Source organism: Rhinolophus sinicus, chromosome 1 (assembly GCF_057876585.1).
Source record: "Rhinolophus sinicus isolate RSI-liver-muscle chromosome 1, RSI-T2T, whole genome shotgun sequence".
In the NCBI taxonomy this organism is placed as follows: domain Eukaryota; kingdom Metazoa; phylum Chordata; class Mammalia; order Chiroptera; family Rhinolophidae; genus Rhinolophus; species Rhinolophus sinicus.
This window is the reverse complement of record NC_142501.1, coordinates 3,707,927-3,723,837: the sequence shown is the minus strand read 5'-3', so window position 1 is coordinate 3,723,837 and position 15,911 is coordinate 3,707,927.

The following is a 15,911-nucleotide window of genomic DNA, read 5'->3' as shown; positions in this document are numbered from 1 at the left end:
TTTCAAAGTTTGGACCTAAGTAGGATCCTTTACTCAGACCTGGTGGTAGAGGGACTGCCCAGCCTGCAGGCGGGGAAGCCTGTGTGTCCGAGGCTGCTGCCTGTCTGTCTGTCTGTCTGTCTGTCTGTCTGTCTCTGCCCCTCTCTGTGCAGCTGTGGGGTGACTACATGGGGAGGAGAGCTCATGAGATGCTTAGGGAAGGCAGGAGGGAGAGCAGGAGGGAGGAGGGGTGACCCAGGCCTCCCTGCCAGCCTGGTCACCGTGAGCTTGCCGGGATGGACTCTCCCATCTGGGAGGACGCGCAGGCCACTGGGCCACACACAGAGCAGAGGTGCTGTTTCTTCCCCACACGTTTCCCACACCTCCTGTGCCTGGCGGAGGGGCAGAGGGACCTGTGCCCCTGGGCGGGCAGGCAGGTAAGACAGCGTGTTCCCGGCTCCAATGGGGACAGTGGCGGCTGCAACCAGAGGCCCAACCTGGAAGCACGACGGCTTCCCGAGGCGGCAAAGCCAGGGCTGCCTGCAGGTGAGGGTGGTGTGGGAGGTGGGCGATGCATCTGGGCTCGCCCAGGGAGGGCTGCCCCCACGCACACAGAGCCACCCCGGGCTTGGAGCCAGGGGCTCACGTCCTGCCTGCAAACTGCAGCGTCACACCCCAGGGCCCAGCTGCGGGAGGCCTATGGAGAAAGGGCTCAGACCTGCCATGCTTGGCAGCAGCCAGTGAAGCTGGTGGCCCAAGGTTCAGACAAAGCCCAAGTGACTGAAACTCCACCAGCCCCGTCGCCCGGACTGCAGGTGGGAAGGAGGTGAGGAGGGGTCCCAGGACGGGAGGTGGCGGAGAGGACTGCCCCAGGGCCGCCGGCAGAGAGCCTGCCAGAGTCAGGCCACAGCTGGCTGAGTCTCTGGCCCTGGGCAGGCTTTGTCTCTAAAGTGAAATATTGGGCCGTGTCTGTACTTGGAGTCCAACAGCGGGGGATTGTCGTGAGCACCAGGACCAGGAGAGCGTCCCGGAGTCACGGCACAGATTTTGCTGTTTACGTTGTCCTTTCCTGTGTGGTTGGTCTTGTTTCTGTTTTTAGCATCTAAAGGGTCCTGTCCAGGAAGAGCCCCAGGTTGAATGAGAATTCCAGGTCCCCTGTGGCTTCTCCTCGTCACAGACCGTGGTGTGCACAGATGCTGCACGTTTGGAGTTAAGAAGAGCACCTGGCCACGTTTCTCGTGATCTTCCTGTGGGTGAGAGGAAGGGCCGTGCGTGGAGGCCATCACCCCAGACCAGAAGCCGTGAGCGTCCGGTGACACAGTGGGCTTCAGGACGCGATGCTGGTTCAGCTGGCGGGGTTCAGCCACGTGACGTTGTTGGCCTTGCTCACACACAGCGCCCTCGGGACTGGGTGGGAAATGACCCGCCAGCACCGGGGCTCTGAGATACTGTGGGACCTGAGGTGGCTGCAAAGCAGCCCCCATGTGTCCTGACCTAAAAATCCATGGGGGTCACTCTTGGGTTTCTGTCACAGTCGACCTGGATGATTCAGTCTCTGTGGTGACAATGTTTGTGCATGTGTCTCAGTGTTGTTCTCCAGAGGGATGTCTGAAGAATGACACTCGCATTTGCAGGGCTCTGTGGAATTGTCCATGTGGGTTCATTCAGCAGACACGTGCTGGGCGCCCAGTGGGGACAGAAGGACCCCAATGTCGTCCCCAGCTGCCTTCCCACTGCCCCGCCGTGGTCCAGGAGGCACCAGCGCTCCCTTAGATGCCAGCACCAGGCTCTGGGTTCTCACATCCTCCTTCAATGGCTTCTAGCGTGACCTGTTTCGGTCTCAGCCTTGATCAAGCCATGGACCCACCGACAGCCATTGCTGGGCTTCATTCACACGCGGAGCCGCTGAAGGTCACGTGCTCCTGTTCCCAGCCTTCGCCCCACAGCCTCTGTGCTGCAGCCAGCACTGCAATCCAGACACACCTGGAGCTCTCTAGACCCCAGGCTTCTGCTCACAGCTGGCCTGCACTCTGAACGTTCTTCTTTGCGTTGTCTCACCCTGGTTCTTTCTCACTGTCAGCTGAGGCTGCTGCAACAAACACCACAACCGGGGGGTTACACAACAGACATTAGGTATCACTGCGCTGCAAGCTGCAATCTGAGGTCAGGGTGTACCGTGGTCGGTCAGGTTCCAGTGAGGACCCACTTCCGGGTTTATAGACGGCTGCCTTCTCCCGGTGTCCTCACATGGTTCAGGGGGCAGAGAGACAGACAGAGAGAGTGGAGAGTGTTTCCCCCCCACGCAGACATACTTCCTGGTATCTGGGTTTGCGCGTCTGGCCTCACCCTGCAGGAGAACCAGCAGAGCAGCAGGACACGCGCTGGCCTGTGTGGCGTCCTGGTGACCCTGCGCTGAGTTTGTTCATCCAGACGTGAGGATCGATCCTTCCGTCCAGCGTCTCCTGGAAGCCGCTTACGTCGACTGCAGCCCTGCTGCTTCCTCAGAAACAGGAAAGGAGGAAAAGCTCTGTGAAAACATAACATACACGGAGCCACTTTAAAATGGAGCCAGAGGTGCTCTCCCTGCCCCCAGGAGCCGCCAGGCACCATCTTAGTCCTCAAGCCTTTGGAAAGTTAAAACAGCAAAATGACTTCTGACGCGGCTGAAGGCAACACTGTGTCCCAAAGAGCTGTCTGCAAGGGTAACAAGAAAACACTTGCGATGACTCCTGGACTGGTGGCTACCGAATTGCAAATCAAAAACATTGTTTAGAATTGGTGTCCCTATGTCACGTTTCTGCAGCACGGATGTCATTGTCCCCCTTCCCCGTCTCATAAACACCTCCTAATCGGAACACCGTTTGGGCTCTGCCTGAATCAACATGTCCCAAATAGCTGTTCTTTAGGGTCTCAAATAAACGCGTCTTGCCTGGCACTTTGGCCTTTTATTTCTAGGTTAACAGCTGCCCAGTCATTACATGAGTCTCCTCCCATCCAGGGGGTGACTGTCCCCCCGTGAATGTCGACTGCCTAGGGGACTTTCTCAGAAGGGTACAGAGGGGACGCGTGCCAGTTCTACGCCAGCCCCTACAGGCCCCTCGGCTCCCACCCTCTCGTGACGCCCTGACTCCGCTGTGCCAGGCCAGGCAGGGGCGCAGCCATGTGACACCACCTGGGAGAATCTAGTTGTCTTGGCTCGGACCTCAACACAGACACAAGGAAAGCCTGACAAAGAAAGCCCGGACCCAGCCCTGCATGGAGTTGCCCCGTGTGGCACAGGGTGCATAGCCCAGCTCACAGGCTCGGCAGAGGTCAGAGGACGCTGCGGGGTGAAGCAGGCATGTGTAGGCCCCGGGGAGGCCGTAGGGAGCAGTGTTGACTGGGACGCTCCCCCATGACGTGGGGCTCAGTGTCCCAGCACGGGCTGAGGAAGGCGCCCTGAGGGCGTGATTCCTTCTGAGTCCTGGGGTTGACAGCCTCGCTAAGCGGCTTGGCACTGCCTGCCCTCGCGGCCAGGGCTGGCAGCAGGAGACACCATGGTGTGGGTGTGACAGGATGCAGGCCAGCACAGCAGGTGGGCGCTAAGTCCTTGAGGCAAGGCGGACGTGGTGTCCGCTGTGGCCAGTAGGGCCAGTGTGGCAGCCGGTGTCCTGACCACGGGGACCCCTGTGCCGGCTCATGGGTCAGGGTCAGCGTGCTCCCAGCAGTGAGGCCGGCTATTGCCAGCAGCTGCCTCACAGCTCCCATAGTTAAAACCACAGCGTTGTACGCAGGAGGCTGCTGTCAGCTGCCACCCTGGGAAGTCCTGTCCCTGCCCAGGGCCCACACCTCAGTCTGTCCACAGACCCACATTTCATTATTGTGTTTTCCTAAAGAATGTGGATGAGAAAGGTCTGAAGTCAGAGGAAGCAGAACCAGCTACCGCAGGGTGAGCAGCAGCTCGGGGGCAGGAGAAGCGGCAAGCGGACTGTGTTCCGATAACAGATTCGAGATGACGTGGAAAGGGAGCACTTTGCACAATCACCACGACAGCGTGAAAACCACCCTGGGAGGTGGGTACGGTTATTATCCCTTTGGCAGGTGACGAGGATGGAGACACAGAGGTAAACGTGAGCCACCCAAAGGCACAGAGCTGTCCCTGCCAGACCCAGGGTTCTTGGCCTCCACGTGTAAAATGGTGCTGTGCACACAGTAGGAGCTCAAGAGAGGTTGGGCCTCAGGGAGACTTGGGAGTGTGTGTCCGGGATTGGAAGGTAGAGGGAAAGCCGCGGACCTCACACCAGGCGGGATGTGTGTGTCAGAGTGGGCTGAGTTAGGCGAGCTTTGAGATTGGCTCAGCGGCCTGCCAGGCGACGTGGCCAGAGGAGACAGGGGCCACTTGGCTGAGGTGGACGTGCGTCTGCGCCCGTCCTGCTGCCAGCCGTCAGGGATACAGTTGGCTGGAATCTCCTTGACATGTGGACATCTCTGGGCCCTCAACATCGCGTCCTGGAATTCTCCTTGTCATCCAGTGATTTAGACGGCTCCAGGGTCAGGAGCCTTGTGGAATTTCTGAAGAAAAAGGGGGCATTTGCAAATGAGGGCACTACCCCCGTCACCAAAGAGAAGAGGGAGGAACAAAGAGGTTAATTAATTTTCTCTGAGGTCTCACCGAGAGTCAACTCATAACTGGATAAGAAAATTTAATTCTAATGACTTTATAAATGATACTCTCCACGTCCACCTGCCCTCCTGTCCCCACACCGGCCACACTCACCCGCCAGTCCTGGGCCCACTCCTTCCCACCAGGGTCCCCACCTGAAAGTCTGGTAAATGTCATTCCATGTGACCCTGAGAATATTCCCCCGCGAGAGGCAATTTCACTTGTGCATTTTGCAAACGGCTGAAATGGGCAGGGCTTGTTCTGCACGCAGGGCTCTCGTGTGCTCCTGGATGTAAGTGGCTGTGGCCATCGTCACCCCAACAGGTCCCTAGGGGAGATGGCGGGCTGCATGTGGGTCAGGGCCCAAGCTGGGGACCTCTCACGTGGGCCTGTGGCTGGGCTCCGGACCCCAGGCGGGAGCAGCTGAGCCATGAGCAGAGTGTGGCCGGGAGGAGAGATGGTGGAGAGGGTGGGAGTGTGGGCAGTGGAGAGGGTCCGCACACTTGGGAGACAGGCCCCTGAATGTGCACCCTTCCCTTCTGGCAAACTTGGGGGTCTCTGAGGGAGCCACCGTTTCACTCCCAGTGCCGCTGGAAGCCACCCTAACTCCCCCTTGGCCTGGCCAGTGCCCTTTGTCACGGCCTCCTGGAGGCTCCCGTCTGAGGGCAGCCCCTTCCCAGGCCCCAGGACTGCGTTCTCCTTTCCTCACAGTGACTCACCGTGCTGTCACTTAGCCGATGCCTCTGATGCCTGAGGGGCAAGGCTTCCTCCAGCTGGTCCCCAGGTGCTGCCGACTCGTCAGATTCCTGGGAAATGCTCCCTCAGGGAGCATCTGCTGAGCGGGGCAGCGTTTGAACGACTGAGTGAACGACGGCATCTGATGTGGGGCTCAGGGTGTAACATATACTAGGGGCTCAGGGCGCGGATGGGTGTCCCCACTGTGGGACTGTGGGTGCCCCACCTGTTTCTTCAGGAAAGGACTTTTACAAAGGATGAGGGGAGCTCTCAAGGTGACCTTGAACATCGGTGCTGGGTCAAACATACGGGTCCCGATCCCCAGAACCAACAAATGCTGGTCCATGAAGTCAAAGGGACTTTGCAGATGTCATTACACGAAGGACCTGAGGTGGGCAGGTGGTCCGAGTACCCAGGTGGACCCTAAGTGCAGTCACAGGGGTCCTTCTTGGAGGGACACAGAGGAGACTGGGCTGTGGAAGAGAAGGCCGTACGACAACAGAAGCAAGATGGTGCACTGCTGGCCTGGAGATGGAAGAGGCCAGGGGCCAAGCAACACGGGCTTAGAAGCCGGAAAAGGCCAGGGAGCAGCTTCTTACCCAGAGTGGCCAGGAGAGCCGACGCCTGAGACACCCTGGGACGTGGAGGTCACACCTCACACCCTCACACAGCGGGCAAATGCGTGTGTGTTGTGAAGCCACCCAGCTCATGGCGATTTGTCACAGAAGCTGAGGAATCTCATACAACCTGTAACCGCCCTTGATCCGTGGGTGTTGTGCTGGAGCCGAGGCTGGGGCTGCCGCACTCCTGTGGGACCCACCTGTCCCAGCGTAGGAAGAACTGACAGAGGTGCCACTGCCTCCTCCCGTCTACGCGAGGCCACCGGGAGCTGCTGCACCGGCCAGGAGGGGTCTCCCATCCTCCCAAGGCCCCGTCTGTCTTCCCACTGACCACTGGCCACGTTCTCAGCCCTGGAGAACTTCAACGGCCGACTGCTCTCTCCCAGCTCAGAGCCTAGAGAGGGGGGTTGACCCCTGTCCCCAGGCAGCATGCCCAGCACCGGTCCCAAGAACGAAAGCTGTGGGTTTCTTCACGAATAAAGGTACATGGGAGTAAAAGGGATCCAATATTTGGTGATGGAAGGAGAACTGATTCTGGGTGGTGAACGCACAATGCGATATATAGATGATGTAATACAGAATTGCACACCTGAAACCTATGTAATTTTACGAACCATTGTCACCCCAATAAACTTTAATTAAAAAAAAAAAAAAAAAGAAAACCAAAGAATAAAGTCATGGAGCGCTCATTTCCGTGCCTCAGGAATCTTCTCCTTGACGACGCCAACCTCCAACTCGCCACATAGCTTTCCGTCTGTCGTCACAAACACACAGACATGTGCCCAAATATGCCCAGGTGGTGACGTCTCTAGAACGTGTCCTGTGAGAAAACCGGCCACACAGGGCAAATGTTCACATCTGTTTAGCTTAATACTGTGTCTACATTTTCTAGCCACAGAAGGAAAGCGCTTAGAAGCCCACAAGCATCCTAACATCCATGGGAAGTCATGTGACTGTGGTGTGACGTTTAAGATCGGTCCACACGCCTTTGCAGGCCGACCCCACCTGGGTGCTTGCCCAGCTCCCCGAGGGCTGGGGGGCTGTTGGAAAGGCAGCCGCCACTTCCAGGGCAGGAATACGGTGGCAAACGTCACACACAACCATCCCCTAGAATCAAACACTGGAATGTCTGGATTCCGTCTTCTGGGGCCCTTCCCTCTCCTTTTTAGCTGCCAACTCGATCGGTCCACTAATAAAAATGAAGCAGATGGTACATAAAATATGAGGCCACTTCCAAAACTACAGACACGCCATCTCTGGGAGGCAAATAAAGTCTGATTAATCATCTGGAACAGAAGCCTCAACCTCCAGCTCATTGCAAATGCGATTGTTTCTGTCCGCGTGTATTTTCTGCAATAGCATGAAAACGCCCATTCAGAGCGCGACAGCTTCTGGACAGGCTGGCAGGGAAGCCATTACCCTCGGTTGGCACCTCTTTCTAGGACTGCCCACTAAGTCCTGGTTTCCTTCTCATTCCTTTTCCGTTAACCAGACAGCACTCAGCGTCTGCATTTCCTGTCAAGAGAACATACAGACGCCTACAGTTCTATATTTGTCATCTGTATTAGTTTCCTGTGGTTGCTGTAACAAAGAACCACAAGCATCGTAGCTTAAAACAACAGAAACCTTTCTCTCAAGGTCCCAGAGGCGAGAAGCCCAAAATCGAGGTGTGGGCAGGGCCACGTTCCCCCCACAGGTTGTCCCCAATCCTGGTGGCTCCCTGGCTTGTGGCCACATCCCTTTGGTCTCCGCCTCTGTCTTCACGTGGCCCCCTCCCCTGTGCCTAATCTCCCTTTTGTCTTCTTGGGACACTGTCATTGAATTAAGGCTTCACTCTATTACAGGATGATCTCATTTTGAGATTCTGAGCTTATCATATCCTCAAAGAGCTTTGACCCAAGTGTGGTCACCATCACAGGTTCTGGGGTTAGGAAGTGCAGCTACCTTTTGAGGGGACCCCATGCAGCACGTCACACCGTCAATTGTGATCTTGCTGCTGCTGGCCCGTGTGCACTCCCTCTCGGGCAAGGTCACCATGTTAAAAAGCGAACGTGCTTTGCCTGGAGACAGCCGCACAGAGCTCTGGAGGGAAAGGCCTGGTGGGCTGCTCCCCAGGCCTGAGCTGCATTTAGCTCCCGGCAATCACCACTGTGACCAGTCAGCTGGGGTGGCTGCAACGAGTACCACACACCGGTGGCTTCAACCACAGACGTCTCGTCTCCCTGTTCTGGAGGCTGGAAGTCCAGCATCAAAGTGCTGGCAGGGCTGGCTCAGTTCTGAGGCCTTTTCTCCTGGCCTGTCGCTGGCCGCCACCTGCTGTCCTTACATGACCCGGTGTCTGTGCAAGCGCGGGTAGAGCACGGACTCTCTGGTGTCTCTTCTCATAAGAACACTAATCCCCTCAGCTCAGGGCCCCCCCCATGACCTCCTTGGATCTTGATTACTTCTTTAAGGCCCTACCTCCAAATACAGTCACGCTGGGGGTTAGGGCTTCAGTCTAGGAACTTGGGGGACAAAATTCAGTTCATAATGAAGTCCCAAATACTACATGGGACAGTGTTACACTTTAAATGTTCATTGTTTAACTGAAATTTGAATTTAACGGGTCATCCCGTGTTTCGTCTGGCAAACTTAGCTTAAACCCAAGCTCAGCAAGTACATGGACGTCTGTCCCCATCGCTCTGCACGGCTCTATGGGAACAAAGCCCTTTGAACACCGGTGACCCAGCTTGTGTCTTGCTTGCTGGGAGGCAAAGGCCTGCTGGCCGGTGCCCTCGGTGCAGGTCCCTGGCACAAGTCCCAGCTCCCTTACGCATTTCTGGTTTTCCATCTCTTTTGAGAAAACACACTTTTGAGGGTCTGATGAGAATTGTGGGTGTCATGCACATATCTTGTGACATAAGCAGCTGCTCTACCATTTTGGGTGACAGAAAGGCAGCTCACCCTGTAGGGACCGGAGCCCCAGGGTAAGACTGACAGCCAGCCCTCCATGCCCGACAGATTGACGCCAGACGGAGTCATTTCAACCACCCCACCCTAATGTCCAGAATTATTTTTAATTGCCATCACATTATAATCTTGATCCATTCATTAGTTCTAAACAATTAACAATTTTCAAAGAATCAATTTCCATTTCAATGATACCCGAGCTCAGTAAAATAGTTCACATGTGAAATGAACACTGCGTGTACCAAACGGAAATCTCACCCCACGCTGTGTGCAGCCCAGCTCCCCGTGTTAAGTTCTAAATGCATCTGCAGATGTCAGGTGGGCACACGGGACGGCAGGGTCGAGGGGCCTCCCTCTGGGTCTCCCCTGTGCACTCACTGTGCTGTTGCCGCTTGTTTCAAGTCGCCGATGTAAGCGGCCATGGGGGGGTGTGTGGGTGGTGGGCACAGACTGGCCGAGGTGAGCGGGCACCATCCCACCCTGTCGTAGATGACGGCTCAAAAGGGATCGTGTGGATGAGGCCACTTGTGCCGGGGCCGACTCTACACCTGGGGGTTTTAAAACTCAAACTTCATGTTGAATATAGCACTACCATTAAAGGTTGAGTCATAAAAATAAGGAAATTTGAAGTTTATGTGTATATACAGGTATGTGCTTGTACATATAATTGAAACTCACCAGTAACTAGAGCAATCATTTAGAATCTAGACCAGCGAAAGGTATTTTTGGGGGTGGAGGATACTTTGTCACTGACTGTTTAGAATTGCTGGTGAAAGTGATGCTGAAAAGCCCCTGACTCTTCCTGGGTTGTATCCCTGCCGCTCAGTTTTCTGCAGACAACGCTCCCGAGTACGCTCCCCCCACACACACAGGGTGGTGCTCCTTCACTGCCCGCCGCTGGGCACAGCCAGGATGTTTAGGTTTTGGCAGGGAGGGTGGAAGGGATTAGCGGTAGCGGCGTTTGGCATCTGACACTCGCCCCAAACTCTGACTTTTACAGCAGACACGGGAGTGCATCCCCGCTTCGTGCTCGAGTGTCCCTGCTGCTGCCACCAGACATTTCACTTAGGTTACCCCCTAATCCAATGCCTACACTTTGGGGAAAGTGTTGTTACTGTCCCCCTTTACAGATGAAGAAACTGAGGCACAGAGGAGGTGTCCCTAAAGCCATGTGGAGCCTGCTTGGTGCGCAGGTCAGCTGCCTCCGAGGTCCAGCTCCGTGCACACCAGGGGCCGCCCCTCCTGGAGCCCTCGGCTGTGTGCTTGCCCCAGGCAATTACCAGTTTCTCTGCAGAGTTAACACCTTCTTTGGGCTCTAACAGGAGGGGAGGACACGCAGAGCTGACTCTCTGCCGACCGTGTCTGCTGCTCTTCCCAATTCCCCTGACTCTGGCACTGGGACCGCAATGCCTGTAACGCAGCAGGCCTGGGGGTGGTCAGCAGAGAGCTGGGGGGCAGCCGGAGGGCACCGCTGGGGCTATCCATCTTGCCTAATCAGATCACCCTGGCAGCCCAGATTTTTCAGAGAGTTTTGGCCGTATCCCTGGACAGGTTGGTGACAATATGCTGTCCTGTTCCCCAAAGTGACTCGGCCAGAGAGTGATGGGACTAGGGCAGGACAGCAGTCGAGAGCTGGGATGGTTGGAAAGGAGGCTGAGGCCAGATTCTGAAAGCAGAGGAGTCTGTCCTGGGTCTTGTGGCACCAGGGACCCTGCCACTGCCAGGTGACACAGGCCAGGCTTGCCCTAGCAATTCCAGCATCAGAAGGCACTTGGATGTCATGCAGAGACTGGGGCAGGGCAGACCCAGGAGCTGGTGTAAGGGCAGCCGGCCGGCCTCGTATGCAGGCAGGGCAGGCCCTACACGGACACTCACCCCTGCAGCGTCACCAGCCTGGGGTGGCTTTGCTCAGCCTAAAGACAAGCAGGTGAGCGCTCTACCCAGGAAAAGCCCTGCCCTCAGGACTCAGCAGCCCGCTCTGCACTCTGTGAGGTAAATGGGGGGGGGCACCCCAGGGCTATGGGCCTGGATGTCCCTCCATCTGGAAACTGGATTTGGGGGAAGCGTGTGGCCTGAGCAGCAGTTACGTTGAGGGGGGGCAGTGAGCACCGTGTCCGAGGAAAGGCCTGCACCCCAGCGCCTCACACGGAGAAGACGTGCAGCCCACACGCATCCACTGCTCCCCACGGGGCTCGCTCTGCTCTGATTGGGGACGAGCGAGCGTCTTCACTGTGTTTTCTTCTTCCTCGTCACTTGCAAAGCAGGGGATTTTCAAATGTCTGGCAACTAGAGGACGTCTCCCAGCCCCCGCACCTCTGGGGGCTCTGGCCACTCCGATGAGCAGAGGGCCCCACCTTCTCCCATCTGAGCTGCCAGGTGAACACATGACAACCAGTTAAAATGGATTTCAGGTGAACAGGACCCAACTTTAGTGTAATTCGACTAGAGACATACAGGGCACCCTGCTGTCATTGCTGAGTCAGATGGCCTTGTCACCACCTCCTTGCTGTGAATGCCCGGAAGAGGGAAACGGATCACAGGTGTGTCACTGTGAAGGGGACAGTCAGGAGAAAAGGAAGGACGTCTTAGCAGAGACTGGACACTGGTCAGGGCGGACATCTGTGTGCACGTCAGTTCATGGCAGCTGGAGGGGGAAATTCATTATAACCAACATTCACGTTTCTGTGTCTTCAGCCCGGACGACCTGAGCCTGAATTGGACTCCTTTCATGAATCAATGAGCTGCCATGGGGCCGAAAACTGAGGCTCCTCTGCCAGCAGGGAAGGGGGCAGGGCCGAAGGGGGTCTCCTGTGGAACTGAGATGGTGTCCTTCCTGCTATGCGTACGCACTGGACGCAGAGTCACATGTAAGCACACGTAAGCACAAGTCACATATAAACACTAGACGCAGAGTCACGCGTAAGCACAAGTCACATATAAATAGCGACAGCCGCCAGGTCTCCACCACGCAACGTGTTTTTTCAAGCAGTACTTAGCTCCCAGTTCCTTAAAGTACTCAAGAAGGAGCCGCGTGGACGAGCAGAAAACACATCACCCAAAGGATTAGAGTAAAGGCCCACTGGCGTCTCTTCCAGCTTCTGGATTTCGTCATCCACCCACCCACCCACTCACCCACCCACTCACCCATCCATCCACCATAACCATCCATAGACCCAAACAACAAAGATTTACGTAGAATTCTTTTGTATTTTTCCAGCGTATGTGGGAATGTAAATGTATCGATCTCTGCCGTGGAAAAGCCATCTAGTGGAAGGTGGGGAAATAGGTAACTAAACAGTTACAAGCAAGACTCACCATTTTGTAAACTTCATGAATGCAAGGACCAGGCCTGAATTCCTTCTCAGAGTCGTCAGCATAATTATTTGTGAATGAATGAATGGAATGGGAGTATCATGGCACAGCACAAGGAGCATAGGCTTTGCTCCTGACCAACCTGGGTTCAAAATCCAGCTCGAAGTGGCCCTGCGCAAACCCTTATCCTCCTCCTAGGTCCTCAGTGTCTTCATCTATAAAGTGGGAATAAGCACACACGTTTTGCAGAGCAGCTTTAAGCGTCAGAATGACACGTATGAAGTGGCATCACTGCCACCCAGACTTGGTGGTGGTGGGATGCCAGTGATAATGACCAGAACACTAACTGTTGCTGCGGAACCTGCAGGGGCTTGCAGAACAGGGACAGAGCCAGGACCTGACTGGAAGGTGAGTCAGGTCTGGGTAGGAGCCCGTCCGGGGGTGAAGCTGGGGTCACGGCTGTGCCTGGAGCCAAGCACTTGGAACTGGGGAGACCAGACAGGATGCGAGTAGATAATGGGAGGGAAGGGAGCTGCTTCAGCAAGAGCTGGGAGCAGAACTCGTGTTTCCATTCTGTGCTTGTGCTTGTGTCAAAGCACATTGGTCGGCCTGAGTCCAAGGGTCAAGTGCTGGACAAATAGCCAGAAGGTCCCTTGGTTGATGTCACCCGCTTGCCCCACAGCGTGGGTGGGCAAGACGGATGGTGTCCTAAGCTCCACCCCTCTGGAGCCCCGAGTACAGGGTCTCAAGACTGTGGGAAAGGTGCCACGGGCGGAGGCGGCACACACAATGCACGTGCTCTGTTCTGCCCCCAAATTGGCCGGCATGTGTGGTCCTAGAGGATTAGACCCTCCCAAGCAGATCCTCAGTGACGGACCTCATGTGGGCCAAAGCAAAATAAAAGAATGCACCGGGGGTCCCGACCACTGTGCTTTCCTACCAGGTGCCGGCTCACACACAGCTGAAGTGCCCGCGTGGCTGACGTAATGCTGAGAAAGCCGCTAGAAGACAGTGGGCTCAGGGCACGGCAGGAGGTGGGCCTGGAGGTGGGCGGGTGGCCCTCCACAGCAGGCAGCAGGCCTGGGCGGCTGGCTTCTGTGCCTTCAAGGTTGTACCACGCTGGACACCCTTGGCCACCAGGGCCCCCCGTGTCGGCCCCGATTCGCACAGACACATCTTTTTAGACGGCATGTCCCAGCGTCAAAATGCTGAGCTTTGGGGACCTGGAGACTCTTCCCTCTCCGACCAGAAGCTGATTCAGTGACTTAGCTCTTCACAGGCAGCCCCTTTTCCTCTTATGTTTAAGTGATGTCTTCCCAGCTCCACATTTTATCGCAGTGCCTGCTAACTGAGTCTGTCTAATCATCTATTTCCCCAGCCAGACTCTGAGGCCTTCAGAGGCCAGGGCTGTTTTATCTGCCTCTGGATTCCTGCACCCACCACGGAGCCCGGCAGGTGGGTGGCTGCTTCACAGAGAGTTTCTGTCGCTGATGAATCCTCCACAGTAAAAATATTCCTGATTCACAGAGGAAGACTTGTTCCCAGCTTGCTTCATCTAGTCCTTTATTCCTCTGACAAGAATTGAGTTCTCTCCATAAGCAACATGGAAGCAGTGTGAGCTCCCAAAGAAGGAAGTGCTCCTCGCCCCAAATCAGGTTTCCTGAGGGGCGGGACATGTGACCGTGCCCCGCAGGATGGAGGTGGGGAGCACAACTGACCAGGTGCCTCCTGTGTGAGCAGCTCCACCCCCTGCGTGGTCGGGGCTGGACTCTGCTGCTCGGACTTCCAACCCGGTGGAGAAAGGCAAGCTGAGGACTTCCTGCCTTGAGAGCAGGGGTTAAAAGCTTGTCATCTTAATATGCTGGAGAAACAGATTATAGCTATTAGCCAGAGGTAAAAAGAAATGTCTAGTCCAGTAGTACTAACGTGGACGCTTGCGGCATCCCAGGTGCTTTTACGGAGATGACTCATTTGTTCTGCTAACATTCCCGTGGGACAGGAAAGGACGGGAAGAGGCGCTCCCACTGGGGCAGCGGGGGACACACAGTTCAGAAGGGTCAGCTGACCACTCCCACATCTCGCAGCCCGTCTTTACGCCGGCGTGGTCAGGGTCTCAGCACCCAACATTACGTGGCTACTTTCCGTGGTGTTTTGGAGGCAGCCAGGTTAGGGGGGCTTTCAGGGGCATCTGGTCCCCTCCACCCTGCCAGTCCTGTCCTGTGGGTGGAAGATGACATTCCCCTGTCCACATTCGGGGCTCCGTTAGGAGCAGCAGCCTGTCACAGTTGCCTGAACTGGCACGGGGGTGCTAAGCGTAAGCGCCCTTGCAAAGAACTTGTCCCTGAGACGTACACACAGAGGACCAGGGACAAATACTGGGACCTGAACGTTAGGTGCACAAATGCTCGTGTGTGTGTGCTTCTAGCTCAAAGTGTCACAACTGGGGGGTCAAACACCATAAACTTATGTTTTCACAGATCTGGGGGCTGGAAGTCCAACATCAAGATGTTGGAAGGGCAGCGTTCCCTCTAAGGTGTTGCCCTTCCAGCTCCCGGGGGCCCCAGGGCTCCTTGGCTTGTGGCTGCATCTCTTCAGTTTCCTCTGTGTCCTGACGCCTTTCTCCTCCATGACTGCTTGCAAGTGTTCCCTCTGTGTGCATCTCTCTCTCGTCTCTTCTGAGGACCCCAGTCATTGGATTGGAGCCCAACCTACCCCAGAGTGACGTCGTCTTAATCGGGTCACACCTGTAAAAATCCCGTTGCCAAATAAGGTCCCATTCACAGTGCTGGGGGTTAGGACTCCATCACGTCATTTTGGGGGATACAATTCAATCCATAACATGGAGTGTGAGAGGAGAGGTGAAGAAAATCACTCTCTAATAATGAATTGATAATGACAGCTGGACCTGCAAAGAAGCCAGGCTTTGTGGCTGTGCTGACCAAGAAAGACAGGGTTGCCGGGAAGACCCTCTCCTTCTGATTAAGGTCGCTGAGCCCTTTCTCTTCCGACGTTCACAGATGATGAAAAATGCATTCAATTCTACCACGGCCGTGCATTCATTTGCACCGTGTCGAGATGGCCAGTGGAAATTAATGTGCAGCTAGTCTGACAATTTATCAATAAAAGCCCTGGTCTCTATACCTTTGAACTCCCAGAAGAAAAGTAACCACTGTCATGGGGGCGACATGCTCCCACCTCCAGAGGCAGCCAGGTTATCAAACCCTATCGATCCCCGTATTGTGCAGCTTTAATTAGCACGCACCCCAGTCTGCGGGCCCCACAATGCGTCACAGCAACCGCTGGCCCTGGGTGCCTGCTTTTTAATTTCCAGAAATGACCTGATGTCCATTTTACATATTTATACTGATTGCTTTTTCATTTACTCCACTTTCCATTATGACACACACAGAAAGGTGGCCTAGACGCAGCTTAATTGAGCTCAGGTTGTGTCGCTGGACATCGAGTGATGCTAAAAGCACGTTCTGTTTCAGCTGAGTTATTATTTGGCCCTAAACCAAATGGATCTCAACTGTTCAAAGGGAATGCACCAAGTAAGTACATGCGGGGGAAAAACACAAAATAAACGATTATCATCGTGTTGACTCTCTCTGCGCTGAAATAAACGGTGGGAGGAACAGTGGAGTTGGATACAAACATCTTTCCCACAGAGTAAA